This window comes from Podarcis filfolensis, assembly GCF_964270895.1.
Source record: "Podarcis filfolensis genome assembly, chromosome: 13".
In the NCBI taxonomy this organism is placed as follows: Eukaryota; Metazoa; Chordata; class Lepidosauria; order Squamata; family Lacertidae; genus Podarcis; species Podarcis filfolensis.
In genome coordinates, this window is record NC_139615.1 from 49,609,728 (window position 1) to 49,634,009 (window position 24,282).

Consider the following 24,282-nt stretch of genomic DNA (forward strand, 5'->3'; position numbering starts at 1 on the left):
CAGTAACTAAACACACAGCTACTCTGTTTAGCTGACAATCACCTCGAAAGAGCTCCATTTAGGAGTACACTTCTTGGTCAACTGCTTTTCACAATTCTGCTAGGAAGCAAACTTCTATAAAGTCATGCAGAAAAAGGCTTATGAATGCAATTATTCCTACATCTTTTATAATAATAAGCAGGTTTTGTCTGCAATCCTATACATCCTAACCTAGGCTTAAAAGGTAAAGGACCCCTGACAGTTAAATCCAGTTGCAAACAACTCTGGGGTTGCGGCGCTCATCTCGCTTTACTGGCCGAGGGAACCGGCGTTTGTCCGCAGACAGTTTTTCTGGGTCATGTGGTCAGCATGACTAAGCCACTTCTGGTGAAACCAGAGCAGCACACGGAAACGCCGTTTACCTTCTCGCCGGAGTGGTACCTATTTATCTACTTGCACTTTGACATGCTTTTGAACTGCTAGGTTGGCAGGAGCTGGGACCGAGCAATGGGAGCTCACCCTGTTGTGGGGATTCGAACCGCCGACCTTCTGATCAGCAAGCCCAGAGGCTCAGTGGTTTAGACCACAGCGCCACCAGCGTCCTAACCTTGGCATAAGCTCCACTAAATGCAGTGGGGACAGAAGCAAGCATGCATAGGGTTGATTACCTAGTAAAAAAAGGAGGGGACAGGCACCCTTAAAAATATCAGTGAGCAACTACACATTACGGTGGTACCTTAGGTTAAGTACTTAATTCGTTCCGGAGGTCTGTACTTAACCTGAAACTGTTCTTAACCTGAAGCACCACTTTAGCTAATGGGGCCTCCTGCTGCTGCTGCGCCACCAGAGCACGATTTCTGTTCTCTTCCTGAAGCAAAGTTCTTAACCTGAAGCACTATTTCTGGGTTAGCAGAGTCTGTAACCTGAAGCGTATGTAACCTGAAGCGTATGTAACCCGAGGTACCACTGTACATGCAATGAGGACTATTTCTGAAAGTATCCCCATTCATGCAATGGTGTCATGCAATGGTAAGAGTGCCAAAACATTAGAGGAAGAGATGAAATTCCATCTTCAGTGCCAGCTCCACTGCATCACATATGTGTATTCCCACTAAAACAATAAGAATATGCGAAGAACGCCCTTTCATAGGCCACCTGAATTTGCAGTTTCAGAAGAAAATGTTCCAGAAGGCAGCATGTGCTCTGAAATACTGTACTTGCAACCCATTCTTCTGATTAAGCTGACACAGTTAAAAAGGGGAGCCAATGCCTTCATCTCAAGGCCTAGACAAGAGGCTTGTAGCCTCTGACAACAAATAACTGAGAGAACCACCGTTTTCAGGGGATCTCTCCTCCAGCACAGTCTGTTCCTAAGCACCCATCTCCTCACAAACTCAAGCAAGGAACAGTCAAAGGAGACAGAGCCATAACTCAGTGGCACCGCACAGGATTTGCATTCAGAATGTGCCAGCTACAATTCTTTCGCATCTCCAGTCAAAGGATCTTAGGCAACGGGGCTGCAGAAAATGGCCATGGCTTCAAGGCCTGCAGCTCAGTGGTAGGCTATCTGCTTTCTGCATGCAGAAGGGCAAAGGCTAAAGCCCCAGGATCTCCAGGCAGGACTAGCAGATGCCTGACTGAAACCCCAGAGAACCTCTGCCCGTCAGTGTCGACCAGGCATAGGCAAACTCGGCCCTCCAGATGTTTTTTGAGACTACAATTCCCATCATCCCTGACCACTGGCCCTGCTAGCTAGGGATCATGGGAGTTGTAGTCCCAAAACATCTGGAGGGCCAAGTTTGCCTGTGCCTGCATTAAGCCCACAAGTTGCGCTCACTTTTCTTACACGACCTTATGCAGGCAACTGAAAAATGAATAAATAAATACATTTGAAAAACATGGGATAGATCAAAATAAGTGGTAGTAAAATGTCAGGAAGAGGCAGGAGAGCACATGACTTAAGTGCATCATGCCAGGCCTTTCTACCATGCATGCACAGGACAGACTGCTGCTGACAATTCTTTTCCTCTTCCAAGGTGAGCTGTGCAGGATCACAGTTGGAAAGGGTCCTCTGGTGCAAAAGTGCTCAGAACAACTGGTCCCTTCGGATAGGATCTGGCAGGAGGAATCCTTGGGAAGCAGCTGTGCCATGTGACAACCATCTACTCTCCAAACTTCTATCTATTTGAAGACACAACTGAACTGGGGCCTGCAAGGTTCACGGTTGCTTGACCCAAGGTAGTGTCATCAGCAAGACCCTCCTGACACTGATCCATCAGTGCCACTTGGTTCCAAGTCAGATCTAGGGACAGGAGCTGGAAGACAGTGACATCGTCAGTCAGAGACCACTTTCTCTGGCAGAGGCTACAGATCTGGTGGATGAACTTCCAGAAGGTAATATGCATGGGGAAATGAACATTAACGCCTCATACAGCATTCTAAAATTACAGAAATCAGGCAACGATTAACCAAAGTTCAAACAGAACCTAGTCTATTCCTTCAGTAACCCATTTCATTGTTCTATCACACGCTTCCTGGTCCAAGTCCACCATTCGGTCACAAGGCGAGGCCTTGGCTCTATCCGCCGGTTTGCAATGGCCACGGGAAAGTCAAGACACGTCCGCCCGTGCTCCCTTTCTGCCTAACCTCTTGCAGCTCTGGCCTCTTCCATTTCTTGAAACGAAATGGAAATGACTAACCTATGAGATCATACTGAGCTCCTCCAAGGAAAAGCCGGGAGATAGACATAATAAAGAAATAAAAATGCACACCAAAAGATAATGCGGGTACATTCCAATAGAACACGATGCTATGCCCACATTGTGCAATTGCAAGAGTTTATTGTCAAGAAATTAGCAAGACAGGAAGCAGCCTCACAGAGTCAGACCATTGGTCCACCCAGCTCAGTACTGTCTGCTCAGGCAGGTAATGGTTCTCCAGGGTTTCAGGCCCGCGTCTCTCCCAGGCCTGCCTTGAGTGGCCGCCAGGGATTGAACCTGCAACTTTCCGCTCCCAAGATATGGTGGCCCTTCTCCATATTTAAGGTTCCCAATGCCAGTTGTGGCTGCTTTCATACAGATTGCTTTATTTAGTTTCATCTCCAAATCTGGCCTTGGGTATTCCTAAAAATCTAAGCCAGGTACCTGCCTACCATCATTTTGCCTTTGATATGAGAAAATGAATATGACCATTCATAGACGCTATTCCTGTCTGCAACTTCTATCCTTCTCAAACAACACGGCCAGAGACTCACGCCCCTAATTTGGCATCTGTGTTGTGTGGCCTTATTTACTGCTGTTACGTTGAAGATAACACATCATGTCCTTCAGCATTACTACACTTAAATTATCTCAAAAAAGATAAAACACAATGGAAATTCCCCAAAAGGTACTTTACTAATCTTTCAAAAGAGAGAGAGAGAGAGAGAGATGAACTGGGCCTATTTACACTGCAGAATGAAAAGGTTCTGGGGATTAAAGTGAATTATCAGCAACTACAATTCCCAGAATGCTTTGAAGAAAGCCGTGACAGTTATGCCACTGTAAAAAAAACCCAGGGATGTTTGTCCCGTGAATCTGCCTCCTGACCTTTCCTAGCCAAGTGTCCTGAATCGGACAGGCACCAAAATAAACTGTGATCATTTCCGTGGGAAAGATGACAGAATTCCCACCTCTATGCTAAAGTGAGGGTTCCCCCCCCCCACAAGATAAGGGCTTTTCTGCATGAATGCGTTAAGACTAAAAACATGGTTGTCCTTCAGACAAAAAAGCCAAGGGGCGATGGCTAGTCCAAGAGGCAGATTTACTGAAGGAAGCGTCATCCAGGTCTTGCTCTCCAGTTACGTAGCATGGATCTGGCAAGGAGGAGAGCAGCATGGGAGAGACACAATCAGTTTCCAAGTTGAAACTGCCTAATGTGCCTCCACCAGGACTACTCAAAAGGAGGTAAAGGTAAAGGTACCCCTGACCGTTAGATCCAGTCGTGGACGACTCTGGGGTTGCAGCGCTCATCTTGCTCTATAGGCCGAGGGAGCCAGCGTTTGTCCGCAGACAGCTTCCGGGTCATATAGCCAGCATGACTAAGCCGCTTCTGGCAAACCAGAGCAGCGCATGGAAACGCTGTTTACCTTCCTGCCAGAGCAGTACCCATTTATCTACTTGCACTGGTGTGCTTTTGAACTGCTAGGTTGGCAGGAGCTGGGACAGAGGAACCCCGTTGCGGGAATTTGAACCGCCGACCTTCTGATCAGCAAGCCCTAGGCTCAGTGGTTTAGACCACAGTGCCACCCGCGTCCCTGACACTCAAAAGGAGACACGTGGCCAAAGAGACACCACTGTATTGCCGAAGGTGAGGGGATGTAGGGCATCTATGAGAACTGGGGAAAGGGTTTGGCGGGGGAGGCATTAATAGTTAGGAAATAATGTGGGACCCAGTTGCAGCAACAGTTCTCAGTTACCACACTGACAGAATATTGCCAAGAAAGAGCTCATATATCACTATTGAGTAATCCACAACGCAGGACTGTAGTCAAATTTTGTACCCCAAGATTGAAAGGTGACAATTCCATTAAGCAGGGTTGTGCTTTTTCTTTAAAAAAGAGAGAGAGAGAGAGGCACTGAACTCTTCAAATGGAAATCATGACCAAGCAGCAGAATGAAAATTTAGTCAAGGCAGTTTCAAAGGGTGAATAAGTTTTGAAAACAATAAGCCAGCCATAAATCACCAATTGCTGCAGATTTTTTTTTTTACAATTGAAGGCACTTAGCAAGTAGAGGCTGTTCCTTTAAATAGCACTCACAGTGGCCTATGCAAAGGCTCTGGATATCTAATTTGCACGTCATTCATGGTTCCTGCAGATTAAATATGATGCACAATATGATGCAACAGAGAACCCACAATGAACTTGGGGGGGGGGGGGGAGACTTGCCTCACCTTCCTTTGAGCAAAAACCTCTACGAGCCCAAATAATGAGTACGCAATAAAGCAGAAAAGTTGTGGGCAAAACAGGCCCCAGAGTTTGCTCAAGGGACCTAAGCCTGGGGAGACCCACCATGGCTTATGTCTACAGCACAAGCCAAGGACCTCCGACTGTGACCAACATACATCTTCTGTAGCTTCAGTAACAAACCCATCAGGCAGGCGTATGATGAGCGGACATGAAAACAAGTGGCAGACCTTCCTTAGCACCATGGGAGTAGCACACACATGTAACCCTGAGCCTATGCTAGTTTGGGATGGCCTGTGAGTGCAACAGAACCATCCTGCCATTTTCTTCTCAAGCAGTAACTGTGCAAGGTGACATGCAAACACACACACCGCAACTGTAATTCTCAATGCCTGTAAGTGACCTCTGTATAGTCGTTATAACATAGTGATTACTATATAGTGATTATAAAGGCAGTTGCTAGAACTCTTGTTTAAGTTGCCCAATCCAGACTTTTAAATAGCCATTTGCCAACCATGTGTAGGAGTTGCCTCCAGGTAAATCTGCAGGGAAGATTCTGTAAACAGAGCGAGAGTTGGCTCCTTCTCTTCTCCTTTCATGCTGTTGACTTACATTGGTCTGCATGGGGCAGACTGACTTAATAGTTTCTGCAGACATATTGTCTGTAGACACCCATGAGCGTTTTGTTACAGGTCTCCACTTATTCTAATACTGAACCTGATCAATTTCCCACAGCATAGCCAACCACAGATAGGAACTCCCTAGGTATGCAAAAGTCTTAATTTCACAAACTAATAAAGAGAAAAAGGACAACCCAAGACAGCCTGACAAGGACATAGCATGCTCACTGCCCCCAGGAGCCAAAAACAGAGGGCACTTCTTCCAGAGGAAATGTTGGGGTGGGGGGGGAGAATTGTTTAAGAGAAGCCTCCTGCACTTCATCTGAATGAGCCCCCATATCGCTCCAGCTCATGTGAGCAGGAGATATGGGGAATTCCTCAAAGGTACAGGCAGGCAGGAGCCTGAGAAGGTTCCAGAACCTTCTCAGACTCTGTCTGCCTGCCTGCAGCTTTGCCATCTGCAGGCCTTTTGAGCTGGCATGACGTATCACCAGCTCAAATTGTCTGAAACCGGCATTGCCATCTGAACCCCAACACAGACAATTTCAACACAGTTTCAGACAATTTACCAATATACTGGTGGCCTCAACCTGCCTTCCCTTCCTGCATTGAACCATTCAAATTTGGTGCCAGATGAACGTTGTTGTTGTTTAGTTGTTTAGTCGTGTCCGACTCTTCGTGACCCCCTGGACCAGAGCACGCCAGGCACTTCTGTCTTCCACTGCCTCCCGCAGTTTGGTCAGACTCATGTTTGTAGCTTCGAGAACACTTTCCAACCATCTCGTCCTCTGTCGTCCCCTTCTCCTTGTGCCCTCCATCTTTCCCAACATCAGGGTCTTTTCCAGGGAGTCTTCTCTTCTCATGAGGTGGCCAAAGTATTGGAGCCTCAGCTTCAGGATCTGTCCTTCCAGTGAGCACTCAGGGCTGATTTCCTTCAGAATGGAGAGGTTGGATCTTCTTGCAGTCCATGGGACTCTCAAGAGTCTCCTCCAGCACCATAATTCAAAAGCATCAATTCTTCGGCGATCAGCCTTCTTTATGGATGAATACCTTCTTTATGGATGAATACCAGATGAATACCTTCCTGAATACCTGTCCCTAACCCACAACATTCGGTACAAGAAGGCAACTGTGCTATAGCATTGTCCTGCTGAAGTTCAGGGACAGGTGAGCAGGAATTTATTCACCAAGGACAGCAGCACAACAGGTTTGCACTATTCAGAAGGATGTTAAAAATCCTAGTTCATCCAACCCTCGCAGACTCTGCAATGGTCTTTAACATTTTCCTTTTCCCTTTCCCATAAGGGGGCAAAGACTAAAATAATCTCAAGGGATAAAGTGTGGCCTTACACCCCAGCTCCACCAACACTCATTCCCCTCAAACTAATACTTTAGCCAATTAATCTGCTGATTAAAGCACACAGACTTAATTAAGTTCATTAACTTTGCACCCCTAAATTCAGAGCCAAAACCACACCCAAGATGCCTGCATACAACCAAAGGTGTTGGTTCACTTTGCCTATCTATAGGATCAAAAGCCTTTTAGCGAAACAGCCCCAGTGAATTCTTCGCCTTGCAAAAATATTATTGAGGGTTCCAGACGTGCCAAAGTACGATTTGCTTGGAATTTCTGTTGAACTATCGTTGACGGCACAGTATTTACATCTGGGGATTCTTGAAATTGTTTAGACTTGGCAAGCTTCTCTCATTACATCACTGCCACAATGTGATTACTACTGCTTGGTACCCTGAGCCAGGCAATGGGGACATCCTGCTCTCCCCGTCTCAAGGCCAAGACAAAGAGCAGCGTTAGAAACAGAGATATAAAAGCAAGGAGCCAAATGACACCTTAAACCGAAATTATGGTGGCCACAACTATATGTCTAGGCGCAGTTTTTAAAAACAAGATTACAAAGCAAATGAAAACAAGGTGGGGGTTCTAGCTGAAGATGGAATAAATGTTGTGTGCAAAACAGAAGCTCTTTTAAAATACAGAAGCAATCAAGTGGAAAAGCAGTCTATAAGAGATGTGACTGCAGTTTCATTCTAGCAAAACTAAAAACCTCCTGTACCCAATTAGAGGGGTAGTTTGCCAAAACCTGTATCTTTATAAATTTGTGAACAACTTTGCGTAGAAAACTTATTTTGGGTGGTTTTTTTTGGGTTTTTGGTTGTTGTTTTTTTGCAATTTGGAGAGTTTGAGCCAGCCATAGCAAAACACGTCATACAGAGAGCACAATGGGACTTAAATTTAGGTATGTATAGGACAATAACACCCAATGAACTTTATGGCTGAGTTGGGATTTGAACCCTGGTCTCCCAAGGCTCTAGTCCTACAGACACTCTAACCACTAAGGGTAAAGGTTAAGTCCAGTAAAAGGCGACTATGGGGTGCAGCGCTCATCTCGCTTTCAGGCCGAGGGAGCCGGCGTTTGTCCGGCTCATTCACTCAGTTTGGAGAGAGCCTTTTGGAGTGCCTCACACCCTCTTTTAGTTAAAAACTACCCTGAACAATTTGGTGTCATCAGAAGACTTTGCTAACTCATCTCCAAGAAGGTCTAGAAAGATGCTGTGTCTCGTGCTGCAGACGGGGTTGAAAAAACAGACCACACACATCTCACTCACTCAACCTCCATTCCTAGAAAAAACGATGCAGCAAAATCCAAATAAAGGGGACAGACCTTTATTCTTCCAAGCAAGCCAGAAAACATATTATTATGAGAAGAAATGAGAGGCAAAGCAAAAAAAGTGGATCTTCTTTACTGCCAGAGCCATTTCACTTTTGAGAAGAAGCCCCACAAGCAATAAATTGATTTAACAGTTTGCAGCTTGTGTTTGTTTGCAAACCTCAACGTGTCTCACAGAAAAACTGAAGGAAAGGGGTGAAAATCAGCAGGATCTCTTCCTGATCCCCATCCCCACCCTGCAAGAGAGAAGCAATCTATTTGTTTGCAAACCGCAATGTGTTTCTATCTGCAAAGTGTGAGATTTAAGGGGAGGGGTGAAAAATAGGCAAATCTCCCTTTCTGCCCAGTGCCCCCTACCCCTTCTTCAGAGTTTGCATGCAAATTGTACAACAATGAAAAATGTTCCCTCTGACTCAGCACATCAAGAGGCTGCCCACCCCCAGCCCCCCCTCCTGCCCAGGGAAAGGAGATTTTGGTCGCAAACCACATCACTGGAAATCCTGATTTGGTCGCCAGGGGGCGCTCCCGTGTCGCAGAGAGCCAATGGCGACTGGTGAATTTCGAACGCTGACCAAGAGGTATGGTCAAACGTCAGATAATACTGCTCTTCTAGTGCCTTCCTCCGTCCAACACAAAGCGATGTGTGCTGGAAATCTTTCCACTATTATTATTATTATTATTTTTCTGAGAAAATTCAGAAATAGATTGCTTTCATACAAATCAGAACACAATAGTACTCAGATTGTACTACGAGGGTGAATACTAGAGAATGCAATGTGGTATTAAGTTTTCTGGTGACTATCCCTTGGAAGCACATATAATTTTTTATGTACACTGCTCTTCAGGTGTGCTAAAAGTAGCATGCTACACATCTGCAAAACCTTCATTACCCACCCTTAAGTGTAAAGGAATTACCGTATATGCTGCTGAGCATGTGAATGCATTTCAAGTCTCTCCACTCCTTTTTCAGTGCTTAATTCCCATTTCCAACGATAACCAAATTTAAGTCCCTTTGCTCTTATTCATGCCCTTTGCTAGGCGTGCCTTTCCCTCCTTCACTATGCTTCCCTGACCGACAACTACAGATCAAAAATTCCTAGGAGCAGAGATCTGTCTGTTACTGCATATGCAACCCTATTGTAGACTTACACTGTATGTCAATACAGGTAAGTCAATAAAAATAATTTCCAAGTACAGCTTTGAATTTGAATATAAACATTTAAACCCTGCTAAGTACATTTTGAGTGTTTCCCCTTTACCAAATGTTTCATTCCTCCTACTTTGGGCTACCAGAAAACTTCTGAGATATTTATACAGCAAGTAATGGCTGGTGTTTATTAAACAAAACTTTGACGAGTCATTATGTCAAACATGCTGGATCTGATCTATTTAGGGTTGAAGATAAACCATGCCATGTCAGTGACCAAAAGGGGGAGAAAGTAGCAGAGATTTCCCAGTGACTGTGGAGAAGGCAAGGCCATTTGCCATGAGTGGTTGAGGGAAAGGCCCATGGCACAACGATAAAGCACAAGTTTTGTCAACAGAAAATCCCAGGTTCAATCGCTGACGTTTCCTGTTAAAGATCTCAAGTTGCAGAACAGCCTGTGCTCAAGACTCTGGAGTGCTGTTGCTGCCAAAGGAGGCCGTACTTGGCTGTTCCACCAATGCTCTCAACTCAGTGCAAGGCAGATCCACAGATCCAGGGCCAAGAGTTCTGCTGGAAGGAGAGCAGGCATGCAACACAGACAGAGGAACACTCAGGGTCCCATGCGCCCCTGGCAAGGAACTGCATCGGCACCCTCCCCCCGGAAAAATCACTTTACTGCAACAGCTACGCTACTTGTCTAAACCTTACTGCTCAAAAGAAATTAATTACTGCTCCATGTAATTTAATGGCGTAAGAAATAAAGAAAGAAATAATGCTGTGGTCCCTGCTAGGGTTCATCATTAGCTATGGTGAGGGGCAGAGTTCAAAATTAGCAGGGCGCCAGGGGCATTTTGAGCCTAAAGATTCTCCACTTGCGAGCACAAAAAGTCTGGGTGTCATTTTTTGTGCTTGGCTGACATTCAATGATTACTGAAATGTATGTGCTTTGAAGAGTCAAAGTATATGCTAAGGCATGGTTAGGCAAACTAAGGCCCAGGGACCAGATCCAGCCTGCGGACGGTCTGGGAATCAGCGTGTTTTTAACATGAGTAGAAAGTGTCCTTTTATTTCAAATGCATCTCTGAGTTATTTGTGGGGCATAGGAATTCGTTCATTTTTTTCTTCAAAATATAGTCCGGTCCCCCACAAGGTCTGAGGGACAGTGGACCGGCCCCGGCTGAAAAAGATAGACAATATGTTGAGGAGTTTGACAATAAAGAGTAGAGTGTTTTGAAAACTGAAGTATGGTACCAATATTTTTATTATAAACACCAAATTAAACATGTACAGTGGTACCTCGGGTTAAGAACTTAATTCGTTCTGGAGGTCTGTTCTTAACCTGAAACTGTTCTTAACCTGAAGCACCACTTTAGCTAATGGGGCCTCCCGCCGCCACCGCACAATTTCTGTTCTCATCCTGATGCAAAGTTCTTAACCTGAGGTACTATTTCTGGGTTAGCGGCGTCTGTAACCCGAGGTACCACTGTATTAACAACTTCTGTTAAAAATGTGATATTAACAATGTGTCACTTATGAGAATTGTGTATTACTTCATGCTTATCAAAATAATATATAAAAAGTGTTGCCGAGCCTGCACACACTCCAATGGTGACTAGACAATTGTTTTAGCGCCCACAACCCAGGTGCCATTTGGTTCCTAGCTTTTCTATCTTGGGACTCAGCTAGACTGGTAAAAAAAAAGTGATTTATATGCACTGTGCCACCAGATGGCGAAGTGGAGTCCCATTTCTCTCTAGCTGTTTTCCCTGTTTAAACTTACATTGCTTTAAACTGAAACGCTTCTTTGATGTGTCTAGAATACAGCCCCCGTTTCTAGCACTGGTGAGAAGTGTATACAATAATGCATGTTGTGGAGAAAGTACATACAGATAAGTTTGTTCCTCTTTCGTAATACTAGGACCTGGAGTCATCCACTGAAAGCAAATGGCGGAATATACACAGAACTATGGAATTCATTCTCACAAAGATGCAGAGATGGTCACCAAAATGGACTGCTTTCCAAGAGACCTAGATATATCAATGGATGATAGAGGACCATCATGGCTTGCTTGTAGTTATGACAACTGAAGGCAACCTCCAGCATCAGAGGCAGCAGACTTCTGAAAGCCAGGTGCTGGGGAACAAGAGCAGGAGGGCCGCGTGGGCTTCCCATGGGCATCTGGTTGGCCACTGGTGGCTGGGCCTTTGATGCAGCAGAACTCAACCTTCCCCGTCTCCCACTGCCGAAGCGCCAATCAGGCCCACAACTCCTTCGTGGTGCATGTTCTAGTTATCTCCCGCTTGAACTACTCCAATGCGCTCTACGTGGGGCTACCTTAGAAGGTGACCCGGAAACTACAACTAATCCAGAACGCAGCAGCCAGACTGGTGACTGGGAGCGGCCGCCGAGACCATATAACACCAGTCTTGAAAGACCTACATTGGCTCCCAGTACGTTTCCGAGCACAATTCAAAGTTTTGGTGCTAACCTTTAAAGCCCTAAATGGCCTCGGCCCAGTATACCTGAAGGAGTGTCTCCACCCCCATCGTTCTGCCCGGACACTGAGGTCCAGCGCCGAGGACCTTCTGGCAGTTCCCTCATTGCGAGAAGCAAAGCTACAGGGAACCAGGCAGAGGGCCTTCTCGGTAGTGGCGCCCACCCTGTGGAATGCCCTCCCATCAGATGTCAAAGAGATAAACAACTACCTGACATTCAGAAGACATCTGAAGGCAGCCCTGTTCTGGGAAGTTTTTAATGTGTGACATTTTAATGTATTTTTAATCTTTGTTGGAAGCTGCCCAGAGTGGCTGGGGAAACCCAGCCAGATGGGCGGGGTTGTTGTTGTTTAGTCGTTTAGTCGTGTCCGACTCCTCGTGACCCCATGGACCGGAGCACGTCAGGCACTCCTGTCTTCCACTGCCTCCCGCAGCTTGGTCAAACTCATGCTGGTAGCTTCGAGAGCACTATCCAACCATCTCGTCCTCTGTCGTCCCCTTTTCCTTGTGCCCTCCATCTTTCCCAACATCAGGGTCTTTTCCAGGGAGTCTTCTCTTCTCGTGAGGTGGCCAAAGTATTGGAGCCTCAGCTTCAGGATCTGTCCTTCCAGTGAGCACTCAGGGCTGATTTCCTTAAGAATGGATGCGTTTGATCTTCTTGCAGTCCACGGGACTCTCAAGAGTCTCCTCCAGCACCATAATTCAAAAGGGTTTTGAATTATGTTTTGATGAGCAGGGTACAAATAATAAATTATTATTATTATTATTATTATTATTATTATTATTATTATTATTATTATTAGTTTCACCAGCACAGCAGAACTAGGCACAGCACCCACTGGGTCCCAAGATACAGCCAAGGGGAGCACTAGAGGGGACTGAAGCTAACAGTAGCGTTGCCCTCACCTTCTGTCCTCAGAGCAGCTACTGAGTGGTGTGCACAAAAAGCTCCAAGGTCTCTGCCTACTTTCTGTAAGCAGGGTAATAGACGCAATGGGCAAAACCAGTGCCTCTATCTATATCCCACCTTTTCCCCCTGAGTTAAGACGGTTCACAGATAAAACAGGAACTGTTAAAAACATTGGGCGGGGGGGGGGGAGAACGACAATAACTGTAAAACAAGTAAATATGAATATAATTAAACTGCATGTAGCTCCCTTGGTAAAGCATGAGACTCTTAATCTTATGGTTCAAGCCCCACACTGGACTAGATGACCCTCGTGGATCCCTTGCAATTCTACTATTCTATGCTCCTCTCTCTATAAATATAAAAGATATATTAAAAACATAAATACAATAAAAACAGCATGGTACCAGCCCCCTCATTCGAAGCAGTCAGTTCCCCAAAGCATGTTGAACAAGGAGACAAGGAAGGAGCCAGTGTGGCTTCTCTAGAGAGGGAGTTCCAAAGTCTGGGAGCAGCCTCCGAGAAGACCCTGTTCTGCATGCCCACCAAGTGTGGATTGGGGGGGGGGGGGCCGAGAGACAGACCTCCCCTGAAGATCTCAAAACCTGAGCAGGTGCCTACAGGTGAACACAGTCCTTCAGATAGCTTGGACCTAAGCCTTGTAGAGCTTTGTGGGTTATAACTAGCACCTGAATTTCCCCTGGAAACAGTCAGTCAGAGGAGATGTTCCAGCAAGGGAAACCGTCTGCTCCCTATAACAAACTCCTGTCAGCCCCAGCAAATCTAGGTGGTGGCATCTCTCCAGAGCCCGGCAAAACCTCAGGGAACACGCTGACTAGCACAGCCTCACAGGTTCGTCCGCATAGAAGCAGGACACAGGCCTGCGGGCTTCTGCCCTCAGCCCTGGCAACTCCTGGCAAAGGAACACTTTTACGTGGCTCTGCAACCCTGCCTGGAGCCTGGTGCGTTCTGACAACCGCCGACACGTGAAATGTTTCGCCCTTCGTTTTAAAAAGTTAAGCTTAGGCCACCTCCATCCTCACTCCCTGCCATCACTGGGGCGCCTGCCAAGATGGCTGCCTATCTGGCCAGAAAGGAACTGGAACACCCTCAAGGGGTGACCCATCTTTACAATGAAGCATGGTGCTCTCTTGCGGCAAGGGCAGGAGAAAGGTCCCTCTGCTCCACAGCCCTGCAGGGTCAGAAGCAGGCATCCCTGCTACGCTCTGCCAAGAAAGCTCCTGGCTTCTCTGCCGGGTAGGCCAGGTGCCCTAAACTCTCCCTAACTGGCCCTTTTTTATTCCATAAACTTTGTGCACCATTGGATTGCAGGAAAATACCTCAAAGTGGTTTACGAAGAAAGGTAAAACAATGAAATTATAACTAGAGGGTTTGCAACCATCATTTAAAACATACATAGACTGTAACTACATCCATTTCTGAAGGAAAATCTTAAGAGGAGACACCTCTGGAAGAAGTATTTTATCAGTTAGCTGGAGTTGCCAATCAGTCACAATATTGCGTTGTTCTACCCCAAGTAGAAATCAATGAACCTAAGTTAGCCAAGTCCATCAACCATAATGGGTCTACTCTGAGTAAGAAATGCCCTGGATACAAACCTTTACTCTTGGGCCAGTTGTCAGAATTAGGGAACCAAGTCAAAAGAAATAAATGTTCCAACAGAGCTGGGTTTGGTGTTAACATGCAGACAAGGTCACCCTAAGGAAGTGGTGGGAGACTTAGTCAGGCAATGCAGGTGCGGGATGGAAAATCTTTCTGCTGAGAATGCAAACAGTGCTACTCCATATAGCTGCACGATATATATACAAAAAACATGTAGGATGGTGGCATCATTTTGCAGGATGCAGAACTCGCGAGGCATGTGCGTTGATTTCCTGCAGACATGCTGATGTGGCAACAAGCTCCAAATGAAATCCACACATCTCTCATTCAGCCTGCAACCACTTAACTTATCGGCCCAGCAGGAAAACCTGTGCAGGGCACTTACACCTTAGATAGATAGATAGATAGATAGATAGATAGATAGATAGACAGACAGACAGACAGACAGACCGACCGAGGCCAAGCGGAGGGCAAGGCACAGAAAATGCAGTCACTTGCTTCAAAGGGAACATTCTGCACTAGGACTGAGAGATAGCTGGTTTTCAGCAAAGTGATTTATCACCAGCTAAACACTGCAATATACAGTGGTACCTCAGGTTAAGTACTTAATTTGTTCCGGAGGTCTGTACTTAACCTGAAACTGTTCTTAACCTGAAGCACCACTTTAGCTAATGGGGCCTCCTGCTGCTGCCGCACCGCCGGAGCACGATTTCTGTTCTCATCCTGAAGCAAAGTTCTTAACCTGAAGCAATATTTCTGGGTTAGCGGAGTCTGTAACCTGAAGCGTATGTAACCTGAAGCGTATGTAACCCGAGGTACCACCTTACCGATATATCACTATGTCTGAAATAAGGATGAAGAAATATAGAAGAATAGGCTGGCTTCAGTTTTTCTCACATTGTGATTTTTGCATACCGCGCACACACAGACACACACACACACACAGATCATGATTCACAATATATTCCCAGGTCAAAAATTATGAAGCTGATATCATGGTATAGACTTCAAACTGGTTTTGGATGATATATCGATATATTGCCCAGCCGTATTCTGCACGTGCTCAGGGTTCGCAGCCCTGAAGGTCCCAGAACTTTTGCTATGAAGAGGCAGAATACATATCACAACTGACTAGGTAATCAGGACTGAGCTCCCAAGATAATTTACTGTGGGAAGAAAAATGAAGAGCCTTCGTGTGATTTGGCATGGAGCTTCTGGGATGAACAGGAATCATTGCTTCTGAGTAGATTTTGTAATTAATATAGGTACTGTGTTCTAATAAAAATGAATGCTTCAGATAATATGAGTACCATTTGACAAATCAAATGTCAAGCCTGATCTCCAATCTCTCCAATCACATGAGCTGCAGGGTAGATCACTTGGATAGAGAGAGTACATATCACAAATGCACACACACCTGGCGTTTCTACACAGATTTTGTTCATGCCACCAAATCTGGAACCAATAGACACTTCAACTTATTCTCATATTACGGTAAATTGATTCAGGTTCACATAAATCATGTTCCTGGGGGCAAATCTATGGCATCCCAAAGCAGGGCAAATTAATGTTCAAATTTGCCTTTCACCATAAACAAAACATAACAAGTTTTGTATTTCAGTATAGAACACTGAAGATGCTACAGCTGGGCACTAGCATTATTCGCCTAATTCAAGGAGAGAATGAGATTAGTCCGCCAGGTACCACAAACATTAAGAAATAAGTAGATATCTTTATTCCTCTTTGAGGCGCGCATCAGGTCTCCCGCCAACTCTGAGCTAGTCAGAACTTATTCCAGAGAGAACAATCAAATGGTTGTGCAGCGGTTGCCAACCTTTTTGGGCCCGTGGGCACATTTGTGAACTACAGAAACTGTTGTGGGCACCGCAAAAACACACCACAATCAAGTCTATTTGCTACAATTCTATTGGCTTATCTCAACTCTAATTTTGGGAAGCGGGGCCTACAGGTGCCAGAAAACACACCTGGCACGAACTTTGTCAACTGCTGCTGAACAAATTAGAAACTATAATGCTACTGAACATTTGTGCCATGTCAAAATGTGTGCTCCCAATTTCTCAAATGTTTTATTCCCTTGTGAAAGAGGCTTCTGGTTTTTCTCCCTCATTCTCAGAGCACTTAAGAATTTCTGTAGAATTTGATGAGTGTGGGGCTTGAGCTTTCCTGAACATTGCAGGGTTTTTCTTTCAAATAAACTTTACGCCAGCTCTGCGCAGCCTTTCTGGGCTGCCCATATTTCCCAATCTGAAAAAGCCCCATGGGAGGAGCTCATGATACTTTCCACATGGCTTCAAATTGAAGCACAAGGACTCAGGAAGGCTGCAGTGTTCAGGCCACTGGTGAGATGATCTGCAGAATTAAAGTAAGGAAATTCACCATCACGCCTCCCTTGGTCACCTTAAAAATAAGGTTAGTGCAAGAAGAAGAAGAAGAAGAAGAAGAAGAAGAAGAGGAAGGAGAAGAAGAAGAAGAGGAGGAGGAGGAGGAGGAGAAGCAGCAGCAGCAGCAGCTCAACCACCCATAAGAATTTCATCAAAATTCTCTCTGCCCTTTGATAACTTTTGAATGCAATTTATTTTCTTATTAATTGATGGAGAACTTTTTTTTAAAAAAAAAGCAGGTTTTTTAGTTCCACATTACTGAAAACACAAGATTGGTTTGGATGGGTTCATCCCATTGTTTGGCCTCCAACATGCAACAGAACCAAACAGGTGAGAAGATCACCTCGAACATATGCTCACCTGTAGAGGGCCTTGCAGAGATATCTCTGAGGCAAAGGCTCTGCTCTATTGATTTATCTTCATTATGAGCTTCCTGCCTCTACATGAACTGTTTGTGGACCTCTGTTTCACTCTGTTTTAATTCCTTTTTTGTTATTGGTTGGGGAACAGATTGTAAAACTATAAATTAATTTCTTTTAAAAACTGAAAGCAAGCAAGTATGTACTGAAGCGCTGATACAAAAAGACTCCCTTTTAAAAAGAGGCAGCACAGGAATCCTGGATCGCTAAAGCAACTTCTAAGAGATGCAAGCTGATTTATATCAGAGCTAATTGTTAAAACCGGCAGAGGCATAATTACAATAAAATGTTTGTTTCCATTCTGTTTAATACCAGCCTGTGCCTTCAGATTACAGGCTGGCGAGCCACAAGTTATCCTCTCCTAACTGGGCACTTGTCTAAAATAGATGCACTATTTTTAGCAAGGTACTTAAGTATCTCAACTACAGCCTGTGCAGCAAAAGGCTGACATATGTCACTTTCTCATTCCAGGAGGAAAAATTCAATATTAAAAACAAGTACACATGCAAGACATCTTGACCGGATATCTTGGGTTTTCAAATATTGTTTTTAGTTCTACCCTTAAAATAACAACATAAATATGGGAGGGAGGGTAAAAGAAAAGATGGACCGCTCATACAGGTTGATGAAGAGCCTACTGGGGGTGGGGAGAAGGGGGGGGGGAATGCCACAAAATACTTTCCCTGAGCCACAGCAATGATTCCTTTCATTTTCAGTACAAGACTCTAGAGTATCCTTCTGAAAAAGGCAAATGGGCTCCAAGGGGCAGAGCTTTTTGACAGCCTTTCCCAATTCTGCTGATATTAGGTTGAACATAGCTTAGGGCCCCACTCTCTTGGGGCCCCCCAAAAAATTTAAAGGGGAAAAAACTGGGTGTACATTTCAAAAATTTAAGATAAAAAAACAAATAAAACAAAACCTACATACAACAACAGTGTTGTGTAGGCTCCTATGATGTAAGTAATGCCCCCCCTTATATATAAAGGGCCCCATCACCTTCAGTAGCTTAGGACCTCATCAAACCTAAATCCAGCCCTATTCCCAACTTGGGAGCGGAGCAGGATTGGCAGTGCCTCCAGAGTCCTTTTGCCCAAGCTCCGCCTTTACCTGCCCCACAGCTGACATCCTATACAGGACATCAGGCGGAAGCCAGGTGGGGCTGGCTTGACCTTGTGGGCCTATTGGGTGGGGCAGGCACACCTCACCAGGCCTGCGTTCCAGAGGTTCCTTGCCACTGCAGGACACCTCAGTGTCATTTAAGCCCTCAATACTCAACCTAGAACTCTCTCCTGAATAGAACTATGGTTTTGACAATTGCACAGTTAAGCTCTGAGCTACTGATAGAGATCGAGATATGAACCTAAGTACCATAAGCAGTTGGGAGGAAAGGAGGGGATTTATTAAGCACTGCTCTAATTTATTCAATCTGAAGCAATTCTGATAGCTTCTGGATTCCCCTTTGAGAAAAAACACATTTTAAAAATCACAGCCAATAAATATCTTTTTACTTATTATATTTTAAAAAATAATCTTTTCACAGGGCGGGCACAGGTGGTAAAGGTAAAGGTAAAGGACCCCTGACAATTAAGTCCAGTTGCAAACGACTCTGGGGTTGTGGCGCTCATCTCGCTTTACTGGCCGAGGGAGCCGACGTTTGTCCGCAGACAGTTTTTCCAGGTCATGTGGCCAGCATGACTAAGCCGCTTCTGGCGAACCAGAGCAGCACACGGAAACACCGCTTACCTTCCCGCTGGAGCAGTACCTATTTATCTACTTGCACTTTGACGTGCTTTCGAACTGCTAGGTGGGCAGGAGCTGGGACTGCGCAACGTGAGCTCACCCCGTCACAGGGAATCGAACCGCCCACCTTCCGATCGGCAAGCCCTAGACTCAGTGGTTTAGACCACAGTGCCATCCACGTTTTAAAATTAAGGTTACCAGACATCCCCATTTCCCGGGGACAGTTCCCAGATTTACAAATCAGTCCCCATACAAAATCAATTGATTTTGTCCCCAGATTCATTGAAAAAAATCTGGCAACCTTATTTAAAATATTACTTGCGTATTTTACATTGTTTTATCATTGCTTTCAATGTTCATTTTTTTGTACGTCACTCCAAAAAGCAACTAATAAATTCATCTTTTTCCTAACCAAAACTACTGTCATTCGGATATCCTCAGTTTTTATGCTGTTTATGTAGATGTGAAGATAAGCCATATCTCATTGTCTTTGAAGTGCAACCATTTCCTCTCTTATAAGACACTCCCATTCAGTTGCCACCATCTGCGTCAAGAAATCTGTTTATCAAGGTATAAACATGAGCAAGTGGCAAATCCAGTTCCCCATTAGAGTGGTCGCATTCACATGCCAGGTTATGCCATACAACATGGATGAATGTGCACAAATCAACCACACTTGCTTCACTCCTGCTCACTCCATTTGGGAGCTAAGAAGCCACAAACCCTGGTTTAGCATTGCACACAAACCATGAATTGTGGTTTGTTTCACTCTGAACAAACCATGATAAGTTAAGGTCAGGGACAGTGGTTTCTGTCCTGCTTGAATCAGACAGACCACTGTGTAATAAGGGTGTAGCAGATAAAACCAATACATCTTGTACATGAACCAGGCCTAAGGATTCTGCAGCCCCTCAGAGGTTGTCAGAGCTCCAGCTCCCATGGCGAATGATCAGGGACAATGGGAGCTGTAGTCTAATGTCTGGAAGGCCAGTTTTTCCATCACTTCCCCATGGTACATGTACCCCATGGTACAACAATACAGTTGCTTTTTGTTATTAGATTTTCCAGTTCACTCACAGTCTGCTGCCAGCAAAGGACTTAATAGTAATCTCCAGCGCACTGCTAAGTTACACCATCCTGATCTGAGGCCACTTTCATTAGAATACTTGCTGTCATGATGATAGTTGGTCCAAACCTTTTCCCTTTAGAAGGCAGGTAGGCTAGGCAGGTATTTGAACAGGGCTCTGCATGTCTAAACACTAACAAAATATTCCTTTCAGACATGTGTATGGAGGTTTTCTGCTTCAGTAGAAGTTCTGGAGCAGAACGCAAACGGCATCTATTCTCAAGTCCAGATTCATAGATCCTATTGAAGCTGCCGGCCAGTACTTTGCTATAATGGGATATGCATTTGAATGTAGTCCATGAAGGCAGAGGTTCCTTTTGTGTTTAAATTGTTTTGTCTTCTTCCTTTAGAACATCTTATAAACACTCATAATTCCAAGCATCCAAAAGCTGAAAAAGAATCTTCCAAAAGGAGACTACAGTCAATTGAGTTTCTCAGTAACTGTTTGCGGCAATTTGGAAAACTAAAATTTGGAATCCTGTCACTTTTGGAAGGAGACTCTCTAGTTTTGGGAGTACATGTTTTTCTCCAACTGCTTTAAAGATTTACACAGATGCCTATTTTCCCATTTTTCAGGACTGGGACCACTGATGCACAAGGGAGCCTCAGAGACTTTCTTAATTATGCAAAGTTCCTTCTTCCTTCTCAGTGGCACTCCAACCGTATGAAATTAAGGGAACTGGGAATCTGTGGGGTGTTTGTACACCATCTAGTGTGGCATCAAATGTTTAAACAATGTCTACCGGATCTCCATGAATAGGATATCCCTAGATTACTTCCCAGAATCCTCTGCAACACTCGGGGATTCCATAGCAGACCAGAAAACCTTCCTTGAAGTTAGAAAGTTTGGAAACTGGTACTACCAGTCTTTACTCAATGCTGCAGTTAGACACCAGCTGACATTTCCCAACCTAAGCAATCAAGAAACAGACCATCCTGAAGCTGGATGGGCAAGCACATCCAACTGCTGCATCAGCAATCTGATATTATTATGCCTTAAAACATCATGTAAAGCTCTAATTCCGCCAATGATTCAACATCAGAAAGATAGATAAGAGGACAATCCAACCACAGAAAAATATTTTCAAGTCCTAATGATTTTGTGCAAGAAAGGAGGGAAAGGAGTTAAACATTTGTTAAGCTCTGCTGAAATTAGTAAGGGGGACCTAAGGCTATATACACATTCGGGGAGAAAGCCCCATTTAACCTAATAGTTTATTCAGAAACAACTGCTTCTAAATGATCTACACAAGTGTAATATGTAGATTTGCGACCTTCACTTTGGCTAGATGCTACCTTGGAGGTATTTAAGCAGAGGCTGGATGGCCATCTGTCAGGGATGCCTTAGTTGAGATTCCTGCATTCCAGGGGGTTGGACTAGATGACCCTCGGGGTCCCTTCGAACAGTACAAATGCTACGATCCTATGATCTCAACTACACTTCTTTACTGCAGCTTGCTCTTACAGCAAGTCACTTGCCCCAGTATGCAAGAAAGAGAAACACATACAATGGAAATAGAAATGGCAACAACTATGGCAGAGGTTTTTAAGCCGTGGCCTGTGGAAAGGCTGCACTTATTTTCCTCAGTGTGATGATGGAAGACTGAATTATCCAAAGGTTAACAAGCCCCTAGGCCAGGCTCCATGGTTCTCATAATGCAGCGCTGGTTTTGATGACAATGGGAAAGAATGCTTTGCTTTTCACATCCCTGTACAAGATGGGATTTTCATCACTTGCCACCCTCAAATCCAATACAAAAATAAGATGACTGCTGAACCCAACCCAAGGCTAAAGCTTACAAAGATTACTTACGCCTGACGTTTGCTGAGAAAACATTTGCACCCACCACACTGGACAACAAGATCACAATTAATATAATGAGTTGCAAAGGTACTTTTGATTAGTAGAATGAGAAGTTTAAGTGGTCCAATAAGATGCCAAGAAAGGGGTTCATAAAATGAGTTTGGAAACTGTGCTAATGTGAAACAGTCGCTGTACCAACACACCAATGCAAGGGCGCAAAAGGAAGCAACGTTTTCCCTCTGCCAAAGCAGGTAATGTTCAACAAATAGACAAGTGGGGAGGGGGAGAGATTTGTAAGATGATGCTCTGAGTACACCCCCATGGATACCATCATCAAAACAGATGAAGAGGGAAGCAACAGCTGCCAAAGGACTGGGATATCTTTCTGCAAGCAGTGCCTACAAAACAGTAAATAAGCAGGAGTAACCTTCAGAAGTGCCTTACATAATTTAAGGCCAGTTGATGGCCCTGCATTGTGCAGGGAAACCAAGCACTTTTCACCCTTGCATTCATGCCAAGAACCTCCCTTGGGGGGGGGGGGGTTCTAAAAAGATGCACCATAATTCTGCGACCTCCACCACTTCTCTGGCTATCCACCCATCGGAAAAGGCGGCGAAGGGAAACAAAAAGTTTGGGGAATCCTTTTTGCCCAAAATATCCAGTGCCACACGCGCAATCGTCGCCAACAGACAGTCGTCGCAACACAGCGGCCACAACGTGGCTGGCAGAGACAAAACTCCGTCGGCGCAGCCCCGAAGCCGGCGCCTTCCCAGCTCAGTCTCTCGCCCGCAGCCGGGAGCCTCGTTTCTTACCGGACGAGGAGAGCCCGAGCTCTCTTCCGCCTCCGCCTCTGGCCAAAGCAGCCTCCTCTCGGGCACTTTCCCGGGACGAGCGCGGCCCCCGACCCGCACCCAGGGCAGCGCGCGCCGGGGCGGCGGCGGCGGCGGCGATTGGGAGAGCCGGGCAAGCCCCTCCGCTCGGCTTACTTGCCGAAGGGGAGGCGGAGGAGGAGCAGGCGGGCTGGCTCCACCCTGGGTTTATGATGCAATGTGGAAAGGGCACCGAGGCTCCGGAGAAGTCTCGCCCGCCTTGAAAGGAGAAAAGAAAGAAAGAAAGAAAGGGGAAAAGAAGGCGAAAGCGACCCCAAAACCCGGGCGCCGCATCCCCCGCCGGCCGCGCGCTTTGTGCGCCGCTTCTCCCCCCGCCGCGCGCAGGTCCCTCTCGGGCGGCGGGGCCGCGCGCGCAAAGTTGCCCGGAGGGACGCGGCGGGCGAGCCATCCTGCGCGCGCTTCGCCAACTCGCCGGAAAGTCGGCAGCGCCTCCTTCCGAGCCGGAGCGAGCGGCCCGGATCCGCGGCTGCGGCGGAGGGGCGAGGAGGACTTCTGCGCTCCCGGGACGGCCAGAAACTTCCTCGCCTTTCTTAGGCAGAGGGGCCGCTGCGCGCCCGCCTCTCCGCCGCCGCCGCTTCCACGGCTGTGCCCGCCCGCCCGCCCGCTCACCAGAGTCCGGGCTCTGTCCCCGGCAGCCCCTCGGCGCGCCCGCGTGGCTCCCGCTCGCCTTCCTGGCGCGGCCCTCCGAGCAAGTTTCGGACCGGCCGGGCAAGAGGGAGAGGGAGGGACCCGCCGAGACGGGAAGGGGCAGCTCTTCCTCCGGGAGGAAGGGGAGGGGGTGCACGGAAAGCGGGGGGGGGCAGCGCCGCCCTGGAATGAAGCGCCCCCCCCCGGGGCGGGAGAAGGGCAGCCAACCTCCAGGCGTCCGTCCTCCGGCCACTCCGGGCTGCGCGCCGCCGCCGCCGCCTTCTCCTCCTGCTGCTGCCCGCGCTCGCTCGCCTCGCTCCTCAGCTGACTCGCCTTCCCCGCTCCCAGGCATCGCCTCCGCCTCCGCCGGGCTTTAAACCCTCCCCCGCCGCCGCCGTCCCCTCCCGCCGCTTGTTGCGCGCAGCCGCAACCGACGGCGCCCTGGGCGCGCGGGGAGCAGGCACCGGGCAAGCCGGCGAGCGGGAGGCGCGCGGGGAGGGCCCCTCTCGATGGGGCTCCCGGGCCAGGCGAGGCGAGCCTTCCGCCTCGGGGACCCGGCGCGGGCCGGACTTTCTCGGCGGGACGGCGGCGTTGGCGACCGGGTGGTGGGCGCCGAGGGGCCGCTCCGCGAGGCGACGCCAGCCCCTTCCCCCTCCGGGCAGCCATGTTCTGGGCGGCCGGGCTGCGCGCTGCGAAGGGCCCTCGCTCCGGGGCGCAGCGGACGCCTGGCGGCCGGCGAGGCGAGGCGAGGGCAGGCCCGCTCCCGGCGCCGGCATCTGCCCGGGAGGGCTGGGCCCCGAAACCCCAGGATAACAGGAGAGAGCGGGGAAACAGGTCTGCTCCCGAGCCCTCTCCGCACAGCTTCAGGTC

The 24,282-nt window shown here is 46.9% G+C and overlaps 2 protein-coding genes across 18 annotated transcripts in view; both read right to left on the reverse strand.

Moving 5' to 3' along the window:
• Window positions 1-23,844, reverse strand: part of GRB10 (growth factor receptor bound protein 10) — an 87,168-nt gene extending 63,324 nt beyond the window's left edge. For 3 of the 16 annotated variants that reach the window (XM_083583054.1, XM_083583049.1, XM_083583048.1), the window contains exon 1: window positions 23,610-23,762. The gene's annotated coding sequence lies outside the window, so the exon portion shown is untranslated. Of the gene's footprint in view, window positions 1-22,707; window positions 22,893-23,394 lie in introns of those variants that run through there. The other 13 variants (XM_083583061.1, XM_083583058.1, XM_083583060.1 and 10 more) reach the window with 11 other exon arrangements.
• The window catches only part of COBL (cordon-bleu WH2 repeat protein), a 422,273-nt gene that overhangs the window by 275,049 nt on the left and 122,942 nt on the right, over window positions 1-24,282 (reverse strand). The window lies entirely within an intron of this gene.